We start from the raw sequence: 14,300 nt of genomic DNA on the forward strand, positions 1-14,300 counted from the left end.
CCAGATCTCTTGACTGGCTGTGAGTGTTTGATTGGTTCTGATGCTCCGTCCATCACCACCCCCTTCAGTACCGCTTTGTTCGCCATAAATTGGCAGGGTATGCTCAGACGTGAGTCCCTTGCTCACTTTGCCACTGGATTCAAGCAAGCCTGGCTGAAGACGGCTGAAATGCCAGAAACCGGTCCTATGAAGCTTGTTTCCGGTCCAGGGAATGCATGGCTTGGCAGTTCGGGCTGGACTGTTCCCATGAGGCACAGGGTCAGACTGATTTGCATGAGGCCAGGTCTGAACTGGGGTGGCAGAGTGGGCTAAAGAACGGTGATGGATCAAACCCAGATCTCTTGACTGGCTGTGAGTGTTTGATTGGTTCTGATGCTCCGTCCATCACCACCCCCTTCTGTACCGCTTTGTTCGCCATAAGTTGGCAGGGTATGCTCAGACGTGAGTCCCTTGCTCACTTTGCCACTGGATTCAAGCAAGCCTGGCTGAAGACGGCTGAAATGCCAGAAACGGGTCCTAGGAAGTTTGTTTCCGGTCCAGGGAAGGCATGGCGTGGCAGTTCGGGCTGGACTGTTCCCATGAGGCACAGGGTCAGACTGATTTGCATATGGCCATGTCTGAACTGGGGAGGCAGAGTGGGCTAAAGAACGGTGATGGATCAAACCCAGATCTCTTGACTGGCTGTGAGTGTTTGATTGGTTCTGATGCTCCGTCCATCACCACCCCCTTTTGTACCGCCTTGTTCGCCATAAGTTGGCAGGGTATGCTCAGACGTGAGTCCCTTGCTCACTTTGCCACTGGATTCAAGCAAGCCTGGCTGAAGACGGCTGAAATGCCACAAACCGGTCCTAGGAAGCTTGTTTCCGGTCCAGGGAAGGCATGGCTTGGCAGTTCGGGCTGGACTGTTCCCATGAGGCACAGGGTCAGACTGATTTGCATATGGCCATGTCTGAACTGGGGTGGCAGAGTGGGCTAAAGAACGGTGATGAATCAAACCCAGATCTCTTGACTGGCTTTGAGTGTTTGATTGGTTCTGATGCTCCGTCCATCACCACCCCCTTTTGGACCGCTTTGTTCGCCATAAGTTGGCAGGGTATGCTCAGACGTGAGTCCCTTGCTCACTTTGCCACTGGATTCAAGCAAGCCTGGCTGAAGACGGCTGAAATGCCAGAAACCGGTGCTAGGAAGCTTGTTTCCGGTCCAGGGAAGGCATGGCTTGGCAGTTCGGGCTGGACTGTTCCTATGAGGCACAGGGTCAGACTGATTTGCATATGGCCATGTCTGAACTGGGGTGGCAGAGTGGGCTAAAGAACGGTGATGGATCAAATCCAGATCTATTGACTGGCTGTGAGTGTTTGATTGGTTTTGATGCTCCGTCCATCACCACCCCCTTTTGTACCGCTTTGTTCGCCATAAGTTGGCAGGGTATGCTCAGACGTGAATCCCATGATCACTTTGCCACTGGATTCAAGCAAGCCTGGCTGAAGAAGGCTGAAATGCCAGAAACCGGTCCTAGGAAGCTTGTTTCCGGTCCAGGGAAGGCATGGCTTGGCAGTTTGGGCTGGACTGTTCCCATGAGGCACAGGGTCAGACTGATTTGCATATGGCCATGTCTGAACTGGGGTGGCAGAGTGGGCTAAAGAACGGTGATGGATCAAACCCAGATCTCTTGACTGGCTGTGAGAGTTTGATTGGTTCTGATGCTCCGTCCATCACCACCCCCTTCTGTACCGCTTTGTTCGCCATAAGTTGGCTGGGTATGCTCAGACGTGATTCCCTTGCTCACTTTGCCACTGGATTCAAGCAAGCCTGGCTGAAGACGGCTGAAATGCCAGAAACCGGTCCTAGGAAGCTTGTTTCCGGTCCAGGGAAGGCATGGCTTGGCAGTTCGGGCTGGACTGTTCCCATGAGGCACAGGGTCAGACTGATTTGCATATGGCCATGTCTGAACTGGGGTGGCAGAGTGGGCTAAAGAATGGTGATGGATCAAACCCAGATCTCTTGACTGGCTGTGAGTGTTTGATTGGTTCTGATGCTCCGTCCATCACCACCCCCTTCTGTACCGCTTTGTTTGCCATAAGTTGGCAGGGTATGCTCAGACGTGAGTCCCTTGCTAACTTTGCCACTGGATTCAAGCAAGCCTGGCTGAAGACGGCTGAAATGCCAGAAACCGGTCCTAGGAAGCTTGTTTCCGGTCCAGGGAAGGCATGGCTTGGCAGTTCGGGCTGGACTGTTCCCATGAGGCACAGGGTCAGACTGATTTGCATATGGCCATGTCTGAACTGGGGTGGCAGAGTGGGCTAAAGAACGGTGATGGATCAAACCCAGATCTCTTGACTGGCTGTGAGTGTTTGATTGGTTCTGATGCTCCGTCCATCACCACCCCTTCCGTACCGCTTTGTTCGCCATAAGTTGGCAGGGTATGCTCAGACGTTAATCCCTTGCTCACTTTGCCACTGGATTCAAGCAAGCCTGGCTGAAGACGGCTGAATTGCCAGAAACCGGTCCTAGGAAGCTTGTTTCCGGTCCAGGGAAGGCATGGCTTGGCAGTTCGGGCTGGACTGTTCCCATGAGGCACAGGGTCAGACTGATTTGCATAAGGCCATGTCTGAACTGGGGTGGCAGAGTGGTCTAAAGAACGGTGATGGATCAAACCCAGATCTCTTGACTGGCTGTGAGTGTTTGATTGGTTCTGATGCTCCGTCCATCACCACCCCCTTCTGTACCGCTTTGTTCGCCATAAGTTGGCAAGGTATGCTCAGACGTGAGTCCCTTGCTCACTTTGCCACTGGATTCAAGCAAGCCTGGCTGAAGACGGCTGAAATGCCAGAAACCGGTCCTAGGAAGCTTGTTTCTGGTCCAGGGAAGGCATGGCTTGGCAGTTCGGGCTGGACTGTTCCCATGAGGCACAGGGTCAGACTGATTTGCATATGGCCATGTCTGAACTGGGGTGGCAGAGTGGGCTAAAGAACGGTGATGGATCAAACCCAGATCTCTTGACTGGCTGTGAGTGTTTGATTGGTTCTGATGCTCCGTCCATCACCACCCCCTTCTGTACCGCTTTATTCGCCATAAGTTGGCAGGGTATGCTCAGACGTGAGTCCCTTGCTCACTTTGCCACTGGATTCAAGCAAGCCTGGCTGAAGACGGCTGAAATGCTAGAAACCGGTCCTAGGAAGCTTGTTTCCGGTCTAGGGAAGGCATGGCTTGGCAGTTCGGGCTGGACTGTTCCCATGAGGCACAGGGTCAGACTGATTTGCATATGGCCATGTCTGAACTGGGGTGGCAGAGTGGGCTAAAGAATGGTGATGGATCAAACCCAGATCTCTTGACTGGCTGTGAGTGTTTGATTGGTTCTGATGCTCCGTCCATCACCACCCCCTTCTGTACTGCTTTGTTCGCCATAAGTTGGCAGGGTATGCTCAGACGTGAGTCCCTTGCTCACTTTGCCACTGGATTCACGCAAGCCTGGCTGAAGACGGCTGAAATGCCAGAAACCGGTCCTAGGAAGCTTGTTTCCGGTCCAGGGAAGGCATGGCTTGGCAGTTCGGGCTGGACTGTTCCCATGAGGCACAGGGTCAGACTGATTTGCATATGGCCATGTCTGAACTGGGGTGGCAGAGTGGGCTAAAGAACGGTGATGGATCAAACCCAGATCTCTTGACTGGCTGTGAGTGTTTGATTGGTTCTGATGCTCCGTCCATCACCACCCCCTTCTGTACCGCTTTGTTCGCCATAAGTTGGCAGCGTATGCTCAGACGTGAGTCCCTTGCTCACTTTGCCACTGGATTCAAGCAAGCCTGGCTGAAGACGGCTGAAATGCCAGAAACCGGTCCTAGGAAGTTTGTTTCCTGTCCAGGGAAAGCATGGCTTGGCAGTTCAGGCTGGACTGTTCCCATGAGGCACAGGTACAGACTGATTTGCCTATGGCCATGTCTGAACTGGGGAGGCAGAGTGGGCTAAAGAACGGTGATGGATCAAACCCAGATCTCTTGACTGGCTGTGAGTGTTTGATTGGTTCTGATGCTCCGTCCATCACCACCCCCTTCTGTATCGCCTTGTTCGCCATAAGTTGGCAGGGTATGCTCAGACGTGAGTCCCTTGCTCACTTTGCCACTGGATTCAAGCAAGCCTGGCTGAAGACGGCTGAAATGCCAGAAACCGGTCCTAGGAAGCTTGTTTCCGGTCCAGTGAAGGCATGGCTTGGCAGTTCGGGCTGGACTGTTCCCATGAGGCACAGGGTCAGACTGATTTGCATATGGCCATGTCTGAACTGGGGTGGCAGAGTGGGCTAAAGAACGGTGATGGATCAAACCCAGATCTCTTGACTGGCTGTGAGTGTTTGATTGGTTCTGATGCTCCGTCCATCACCACCCCCTTTTGTACCGCCTTGTTCGCCATAAGTTGGCAGGGTATGCTCAGACATGAGTCCCTTGCTCACTTTGCCACTGGATTCAAGCAAGCCTGGCTGAAAACGGCTGAAATGCCAGAAACCGGTCCTAGGAAGCTTGTTTCCGGTCCAGGGAAGGCATGGCTTGGCAGTTCGGGCTGGACTGTTCCCATGAGGCACAGGGTCAGACTGATTTGCATATGGCCATGTCTGAACTGGGGTGGCAGAGTGGGCTAAAGAACGGTGATGGATCAAACCCAGATCTCTTGACTGGCTGTGAGTGTTTGATTGGTTCTGATGCTCCGTCCATCACCACCCCCTTTTGTACCGCCTTGTTCGCCATAAGTTGGCAGGGTATGCTCATACGTGAGTCCCTTGCTCACTTTGCCACTGGATTCAAGCAAGCCTGGCTGAAGACTGCTGAAATGCAAGAAACCGGTCCTAGGAAGCTTGTTTCCGGTCCAGGGAAGGCATGGCTTGGCAGTTCGGGCTGGACTGTTCCCATGAGGCACAGGGTCAGACAGATTTGCATATGGCTATGTCTGAACTGGGGTGGCAGAGTGGGCTAAAGAACGGTGATGGATCAAACCGAGATCTCTTGACTGGCTTTGAGTGTTTGATTGGTTCTGATGCTCCGTCCATCACCACCCCCTTTTGTACCGCTTTGTTCGCCATAAGTTGGCAGGGTATGCACAGACGTGAGTCCCTTGCTCACTTTGCCACAGGATTCAAGCAAGCCTGGCTGAAGACGGCTGAAATGCCAGAAACCGGTCCTAGGAAGCTTGTTTCCGGTCCAGGGAAGGCATGGCTTGGCAGTTCGGGCTGGACTGTTCCCATGAGGCACAGGGTCAGACTGATTTGCATATGGCCATGTCTGACCTGGGGTGGCAGAGTGGGCTAAAGAACGGTGATGGATCAAACCCAGATCTCTTGACTGGCTGTGAGTGTTTGATTGGTTCTGATGCTCCGTCCATCACCACCCATTTTGTACCGCCTTGTTCGCCATAAGTTGGCAGGGTATGCTCAGACGTGAGTCCCTTGCTCACTTTGCCACTGGATTCAAGCAAGCCTGGCTGAAGACAGCTGAAATGCCAGAAACCGGTCCTAGCAAGCTTGTTTCCGGTCCAGGGAAGGCATGGCTTGGCAGTTCGGGCTGGACTGTTCCCATGAGGCACAGGGTCAGACTGATTTGCATATGGCCATGTCTGAACTGGGGTGGCAGAGTGGGCTAAAGAACGGTGATGGATCAAACCCATATCTCTTGACTGGCTGTGAGTGTTTGATTGGTTCTGATGTTCCGTCCATCACCACCCCCTTCTGTACCGCTTTGTTCGCCATAAGTTGGCAGGGTATGCTCAGACGTGAGTCCCTTGCTCACTTTGCCACTGGATTCAAGCAAGCCTGGCTGAAGACAGCTGAAATACAAGAAACTGGACCTAGGAAGCTTGTTTCCGTTCCAGGGAAGGCATGGCTTGGCAGTTCGGGCTGGACTGTTCCCATGAGGCGCAGGGTCAGACTGATTTGCATATGGCCATGTCTGAACTGGGGTGGCAGAGTGGGCTAAAGAACGGTGATGGATCAAATCCAGATCTATTGACTGGCTGTGAGTGTTTGATTGGTTCTGATGCTCCGTCCATCACCACCCCCTTTTGTACCGCTTTGTTCGCCATAAGTTGGCAGGGTATGCTCAGACGTGAATCCCAAGATCACTTTGCCACTGAATTCAAGCAAGCCTGGCTGAAGAAGGCTGAAATGCCAGAAACCGGTCCTAGGAAGCTTATTTCCGGTCCAGGGAAGGCAAGGCTTGGCAGTTCGGGCTGGACTGTTCCCATGAGGCACAGGGTCAGACTGATTTGCATATGGCCATGTCTGAACTGGGGTGGCAGAGTGGGCTAAAGAACGGTGATGGATCAAACCCAGATCTCTTGACTGGCTGTGAGAGTTTGATTGGTTCTGATGCTCCGTCCATCACCACCCCCTTCTGTACCGCTTTGTTCGCCATAAGTTGGCTGGGTATGCTCAGACGTGATTCCCTTGCTCACTTTGCCACTGGATTCAAGCAAGCCTGGCTGAAGACGGCTGAAATGCCAGAAACCGGTCCTAGGAAGCTTGTTTCCGGTCCAGGGAAGGCATGGCTTGGCAGTTCGGGCTGGACTGTTCCCATGAGGCACAGGATCAGACTGATTTGCATATGGCCATGTCTGAACTGGGGTGGCAGAGTGGGCTAAAGAACGGTGATGGATCAAACCCAGATCTCTTGACTGGCTGTGAGTGTTTGATTGGTTCTGATGCTCCGTCCATCACCACCCCTTCTGTACCGCTTTGTTCGCCATAAGTTGGCAGGATATGCTCAGACGTGAGTCCCTTGCTCACTTTGCCACTGGATTCAAGCAAGCCAGGCTGAAGACGGCTGAAATACCAGAAACCGGTCCTAGGAAGCTTGTTTCCGGTCCAGGGAAGGCATGGCTTGGCAGTTCGGGCTGGACTGTTCCTATGAGGCACAGGGTCAGACTGATTTGCATATGGCCAAGTCTGAACTGGGGCGGCAGAGTGGGCTAAAGAACGGTGATGGATAAAACCCAGATCTATTGACTGGCTGTGAGTGTTTGATTGGTTCTGTTGCTCCGTCCATCACCACCCCCTTTTGTACTGCTTTGTTCGCCATAAGTTGGCAGGGTATGCTCAGACGTGAGTCCCTTGCTCACTTTGCCACTGGATTCAAGCAAGCCTGGCTGAAGACGGCTGAAATGCCAGAAACCGGTCCTAGGAAGCTTGTTTCCGGTCCAGGGAAGGCATGGCTTGGCAGTTCAGGCTGGACTGTTCCCATGAGGCACAGGGTCAGACTGATTTGCATATGGCCATGTCTGAACTGGGGTGGCAGAGTGGGCTAAAGAACGGTGATGGATCAAACCCAGATCTCTTGACTGGCTGTGAGTGTTTGATTGGTTCTGATGCTCCGTCCATCACCACCCCCTTCTGTACCGCTTTGTTCGCCATAAGTTGGCAGGGTATGCTCAGACGTGAGTCCCTTGCTCACTTTGCCACTGGATTCAAGCAAGCCTGGCTGAAGACGGCTGAAATGCCAGAAACCGGTCCTAGGAAGCTTGTTTCCGGTCCAGGGAAGGCTTGGCTTGGCAGTTAAGGCTGGACTGTTCCCATGAGGCACAGGTTCAGACTGATTTGCATATGGCCATGTCTGATCTGGGGTGGCAGAGTGTGCTAAAGAACGGTGATGGATCAAACCCAGATCTCTTGACTGGCTGTGAGTGTTTGATTGGTTCTGATGCTCCGTCCATCACCACCCCCTTCTGTACCGCTTAGTTCGCCATAAGTTGGCAGGGTATGCTCAGACGTGAATCCCATGATCACTTTGCCACTGAATTCAAGCAAGCCTGGCTGAAGAAGGCTGAAATGCCAGAAACCGGTACTAGGAAGCTTATTTCCGGTCCAGGGAAGGCAAGGCTTGGCAGTTTGGGCTGGACTGTTCCCATGAGGCACAGGGTCAGACTGATTTGCATATGGCCATGTCTGAACTGGGGTGGCAGAGTGGGCTAAAGAACGGTGATGGATCAAACCCAGATCTCTTGACTGGCTGTGAGAGTTTGATTGGTTCTGATGCTCCGTCCATCACCACCCCCTTCTGTACCGCTTTGTTCGCCATAAGTTGGCTGGGTATGCTCAGACGTGATTCCCTTGCTCACTTTGCCACTGGATTCAAGCAAGCCTGGCTGAAGACGGCTGAAATGCCAGAAACCGGTCCTAGGAAGCTTGTTTCCGGTCCAGGGAAGGCATGGCTTGGCAGTTCGGGCTGGACTGTTCCCATGAGGCACAGGATCAGACTGATTTGCATATGGCCATGTCTGAACTGGGGTGGCAGAGTGGGCTAAAGAACGGTGATGGATCAAACCCAGATCTCTTGACTGGCTGTGAGTGTTTGATTGGTTCTGATGCTCCGTCCATCACCACCCCTTCTGTACCGCTTTGTTCGCCATAAGTTGGCAGGGTATGCTCAGACGTGAGTCCCTTGCTCACTTTGCCACTGGATTCAAGCAAGCCAGGCTGAAGACGGCTGAAATACCAGAAACCGGTCCTAGGAAGCTTGTTTCCGGTCCAGGGAAGGCATGGCTTGGCAGTTCGGGCTGGACTGTTCCTATGAGGCACAGGGTCAGACTGATTTGCATATGGCCAAGTCTGAACTGGGGCGGCAGAGTGGGCTAAAGAACGGTGATGGATAAAACCCAGATCTATTGACTGGCTGTGAGTGTTTGATTGGTTCTGTTGCTCCGTCCATCACCACCCCCTTTTGTACTGCTTTGTTCGCCATAAGTTGGCAGGGTATGCTCAGACGTGAGTCCCTTGCTCACTTTGCCACTGGATTCAAGCAAGCCTGGCTGAAGACGGCTGAAATGCCAGAAACCGGTCCTAGGAAGCTTGTTTCCGGTCCAGGGAAGGCATGGCTTGGCAGTTCAGGCTGGACTGTTCCCATGAGGCACAGGGTCAGACTGATTTGCATATGGCCATGTCTGAACTGGGGTGGCAGAGTGGACTAAAGAACGGTGATGGATCAAACCCAGATCTCTTGACTGGCTGTGAGTGTTTGATTGGTTCTGATGCTCCGTCCATCACCACCCCCTTCTGTACCGCTTTGTTCGCCATAAGTTGGCAGGGTATGCTCAGACGTGAGTCCCTTGCTCACTTTGCCACTGGATTCAAGCAAGCCTGGCTGAAGACGGCTGAAATGCCAGAAACCGGTCCTAGGAAGCTTGTTTCCGGTCCAGGGAAGGCTTGGCTTGGCAGTTAAGGCTGGACTGTTCCCATGAGGCACAGGTTCAGACTGATTTGCATATGGCCATGTCTGATCTGGGGTGGCAGAGTGTGCTAAAGAACGGTGATGGATCAAACCCAGATCTCTTGACTGGCTGTGAGTGTTTGATTGGTTCTGATGCTCCGTCCATCACCACCCCCTTCTGTACCGCTTTGTTCGCCATAAGTTGGCAGGGTATGCTCAGACGTGAGTCCCTTGCTCACTTTGCCACTGGATTCAAACAAGCCTGGCTGAAGACAGCTGAAATGCCAGAAACCGGTCCTAGGAAGCTTGTTTCCGGTCCAGGGAAGGCATGGCTTGGCAGTTCGGGCTGGACTGTTCCTATGAGGCACAGGGTCAGACTGATTTGCATATGGCCATGTCTGAACTGGGGTGGCAGAGTGGGCTAAAGAACGGTGATGGATCAAACCCAGATCTATTGACTGGCTGTGAGTGTTTGATTGGTTCTGATGCTCCGTCCATCACCACTCCCTTTTGTACCGCTTTGTTCGCCATAAGTTGGCAGGGTATGTTCAGACGTGATTCCCTTGCTCACTTTGCCACTGGATTCAAGCAAGCCTGGCTGAAAACGGCTGAAATGCCAGAAACCGGTCCTAGGAAGCTTGTTTCCGGTCCAGGGAAGGCATGGCTTGGCAGTTTGGGCTGGACTGTTCCCATGAGGCACAGGGTCAGACTGATTTGCATATGGCCATGTCTGAACTGGGGTGGCAGAGTGGGCTAAAGAAGGGTGATGGATCAAACCCAGATCTCTTGACTGGCTGTGAGTGTTTGATTGGTTCTGATGCTCCGTCCATCACCACCCCCTTCAGTACCGCTTTGTTCGCCATAAATTGGCAGGGTATGCTCAGACGTGAGTCCCTTGCTCACTTTGCCACTGGATTCAAGCAAGCCTGGCTGAAGACGGCTGAAATGCCAGAAACCGGTCCTATGAAGCTTGTTTCCGGTCCAGGGAATGCATGGCTTGGCAGTTCGGGCTGGACTGTTCCCATGAGGCACAGGGTCAGACTGATTTGCATATGGCCAGGTCTGAACTGGGGTGGCAGAGTGGGCTAAAGAACGGTGATGGATCAAACCCAGATCTCTTGACTGGCTGTGAGTGTTTGATTGGTTCTGATGCTCCGTCCATCACCACCCCCTTTTGTACCGCCTTGTTCGCCATAAGTTGGCAGGGTATGCTCAGACGTGAGTCCCTTGCTCACTTTGCCACTGGATTCAAGCAAGCCTGGCTGAAGACGGCTGAAATGCCACAAACCGGTCCTAGGAAGCTTGTTTCCGGTCCAGGGAAGGCATGGCTTGGCAGTTCGGGCTGGACTGTTCCCATGAGGCACAGGGTCAGACTGATTTGCATATGGCCATGTCTGAACTGGGGTGGCAGAGTGGGCTAAAGAACGGTGATGAATCAAACCCAGATCTCTTGACTGGCTTTGAGTGTTTGATTGGTTCTGATGCTCCGTCCATCACCACCCCCTTTTGTACCGCTTTGTTCGCCATAAGTTGGCAGGGTATGCTCAGACATGAGTCCCTTGCTCACTTTGCCACTGGATTCAAGCAAGCCTGGCTGAAGACGGCTGAAATGCCAGAAACCGGTGCTAGGAAGCTTGTTTCCGGTCCAGGGAAGGCATGGCTTGGCAGTTCGGGCTGGACTGTTCCTATGAGGCACAGGGTCAGACTGATTTGCATATGGCCATGTCTGAACTGGGGTGGCAGAGTGGGCTAAAGAACGGTGATGGATCAAATCCAGATCTATTGACTGGCTGTGAGTGTTTGATTGGTTCTGATGCTCCGTCCATCACCACCCCCTTTTGTACCGCTTTGTTCGCCATAAGTTGGCAGGGTATGCTCAGACGTGAATCCCATGATCACTTTGCCACTGGATTCAAGCAAGCCTGGCTGAAGAAGGCTGAAATGCCAGAAACCGGTCCTAGGAAGCTTGTTTCCGGTCCAGGGAAGGCATGGCTTGGCAGTTTGGGCTGGACTGTTCCCATGAGGCACAGGGTCAGACTGATTTGCATATGGCCATGTCTGAACTGGGGTGGCAGAGTGGGCTAAAGAACGGTGATGGATCAAACCCAGATCTCTTGACTGGCTGTGAGAGTTTGATTGGTTCTGATGCTCCGTCCATCACCACCCCCTTCTGTACCGCTTTGTTCGCCATAAGTTGGCTGGGTATGCTCAGACGTGATTCCCTTGCTCACTTTGCCACTGGATTCAAGCAAGCCTGGCTGAAGACGGCTGAAATGCCAGAAACCGGTCCTAGGAAGCTTGTTTCCGGTCCAGGGAAGGCATGGCTTGGCAGTTCGGGCTGGACTGTTCCCATGAGGCACAGGGTCAGACTGATTTGCATATGGCCATGTCTGAACTGGGGTGGCAGAGTGGGCTAAAGAATGGTGATGGATCAAACCCAGATCTCTTGACTGGCTGTGAGTGTTTGATTGGTTCTGATGCTCCGTCCATCACCACCCCCTTCTGTACCGCATTGTTTGCCATAAGTTGGCAGGGTATGCTCAGACGTGAGTCCCTTGCTAACTTTGCCACTGGATTCAAGCAAGCCTGGCTGAAGACGGCTGAAATGCCAGAAACCGGTCCTAGGAAGCTTGTTTCCGGTCCAGGGAAGGCATGGCTTGGCAGTTCGGGCTGGACTGTTCCCATGAGGCACAGGGTCAGACTGATTTGCATATGGCCATGTCTGAACTGGGGTGGCAGAGTGGGCTAAAGAACGGTGATGGATCAAACCCAGATCTCTTGACTGGCTGTGAGTGTTTGATTGGTTCTGATGCTCCGTCCATCACCACCCCCTTCTGTACCGCTTTGTTCGCCATAAGTTGGCAGCGTATGCTCAGACGTGAGTCCCTTGCTCACTTTGCCACTGGATTCAAGCAAGCCTGGCTGAAGACGGCTGAAATGCCAGAAACCGGTCCTAGGAAGTTTGTTTCCTGTCCAGGGAAAGCATGGCTTGGCAGTTCAGGCTGGACTGTTCCCATGAGGCACAGGTACAGACTGATTTGCCTATGGCCATGTCTGAACTGGGGAGGCAGAGTGGGCTAAAGAACGGTGATGGATCAAACCCAGATCTCTTGACTGGCTGTGAGTGTTTGATTGGTTCTGATGCTCCGTCCATCACCACCCCCTTCTGTATCGCCTTGTTCGCCATAAGTTGGCAGGGTATGCTCAGACGTGAGTCCCTTGCTCACTTTGCCACTGGATTCAAGCAAGCCTGGCTGAAGACGGCTGAAATGCCAGAAACCGGTCCTAGGAAGCTTGTTTTCGGTCCAGGGAAGGCATGGCTTGGCAGTTCGGGCTGGACTGTTCCCATGAGGCACAGGGTCAGACTGATTTGCATATGGCCATGTCTGAACTGGGGTGGCAGAGTGGGCTAATGAACGGTGATGGATCAAACCCAGATCTCTTGACTGGCTGTGAGTGTTTGATTGGTTCTGATGCTCCGTCCATCACCACCCCCTTTTGTACCGCCTTGTTCGCCATAAGTTGGCAGGGTATGCTCAGACATGAGTCCCTTGCTCACTTTGCCACTGGATTCAAGCAAGCCTGGCTGAAGACGGCTGAAATGCCAGAAACCGGTCCTAGGAAGCTTGTTTCCGGTCCAGGGAAGGCATGGCTTGGCAGTTCGGGCTGGACTGTTCCCATGAGGCACAGGGTCAGACTGATTTGCATATGGCCATGTCTGAACTGGGGTGGCAGAGTGGGCTAAAGAACGGTGATGGATCAAACCCAGATCTCTTGACTGGCTGTGAGTGTTTGATTGGTTCTGATGCTCCGTCCATCACCACCCCGTTTTGTACCGCCTTGTTCGCCATAAGTTGGCAGGGTATGCTCATACGTGAGTCCCTTGCTCACTTTGCCACTGGATTCAAGCAAGCCTGGCTGAAGACTGCTGAAATGCAAGAAACCGGTCCTAGGAAGCTTGTTTCCGGTCCAGGGAAGGCATGGCTTGGCAGTTCGGGCTGGACTGTTCCCATGAGGCACAGGGTCAGACTGATTTGCATATGGCTATGTCTGAACTGGGGTGGCAGAGTGGGCTAAAGAACGGTGATGGATCAAACCGAGATCTCTTGACTGGCTTTGAGTGTTTGATTGGTTCTGATGCTCCGTCCATCACCACCCCCTTTTGTACCGCTTTGTTCGCCATAAGTTGGCAGGGTATGCTCAGACGTGAGTCCCTTGCTCACTTTGCCACAGGATTCAAGCAAGCCTGGCTGAAGACGGTTGAAATGCCAGAAACCGGTCCTAGGAAGCTTGTTTCCGGTCCAGGGAAGGCATGGCTTGGCAGTTCCGGCTGGACTGTTCCCATGAGGCACAGGGTCAGACTGATTTGCATATGGCCATGTCTGACCTGGGGTGGCAGAGTGGGCTAAAGAACGGTGATGGATCAAACCCAGATCTCTTGACTGGCTGTGAGTGTTTGATTGGTTCTGATGCTCCGTCCATCACCACCCATTTTGTACCGCCTTGTTCGCCATAAGTTGGCAGGGTATGCTCAGACGTGAGTCCCTTGCTCACTTTGCCACTGGATTCAAGCAAGCCTGGCTGAAGACAGCTGAAATGCCAGAAACCGGTCCTAGCAAGCTTGTTTCCGGTCCAGGGAAGGCATGGCTTGGCAGTTCGGGCTGGACTGTTCCCATGAGGCACAGGGTCAGACTGATTTGCATATGGCCATGTCTGAACTGGGGTGGCAGAGTGGGCTAAAGAACGGTGATGGATCAAACCCATATCTCTTGACTGGCTGTGAGTGTTTGATTGGTTCTGATGTTCCGTCCATCACCACCCCCTTCTGTACCGCTTTGTTCGCCATAAGTTGGCAGGGTATGCTCAGACGTGAGTCCCTTGCTCACTTTGCCACTGGATTCAAGCAAGCCTGGCTGAAGACAGCTGAAATGCAAGAAACCGGACCTAGGAAGCTTGTTTCCGTTCCAGGGAAGGCATGGCTTGGCAGTTCGGGCTGGACTGTTCCCATGAGGCGCAGGGTCAGACTGATTTGCATATGGCCATGTCTGAACTGGGGTGGCAGAGTGGGCTAAAGAACGGTGATGGATCAAATCCAGATCTATTGACTGGCTGTGAGTGTTT

The sequence above is a fragment of the Triturus cristatus genome, chromosome 1_1 (genome assembly GCF_964204655.1).
Source record: "Triturus cristatus chromosome 1_1, aTriCri1.1, whole genome shotgun sequence".
Taxonomy (NCBI): domain Eukaryota; kingdom Metazoa; phylum Chordata; class Amphibia; order Caudata; family Salamandridae; genus Triturus; species Triturus cristatus.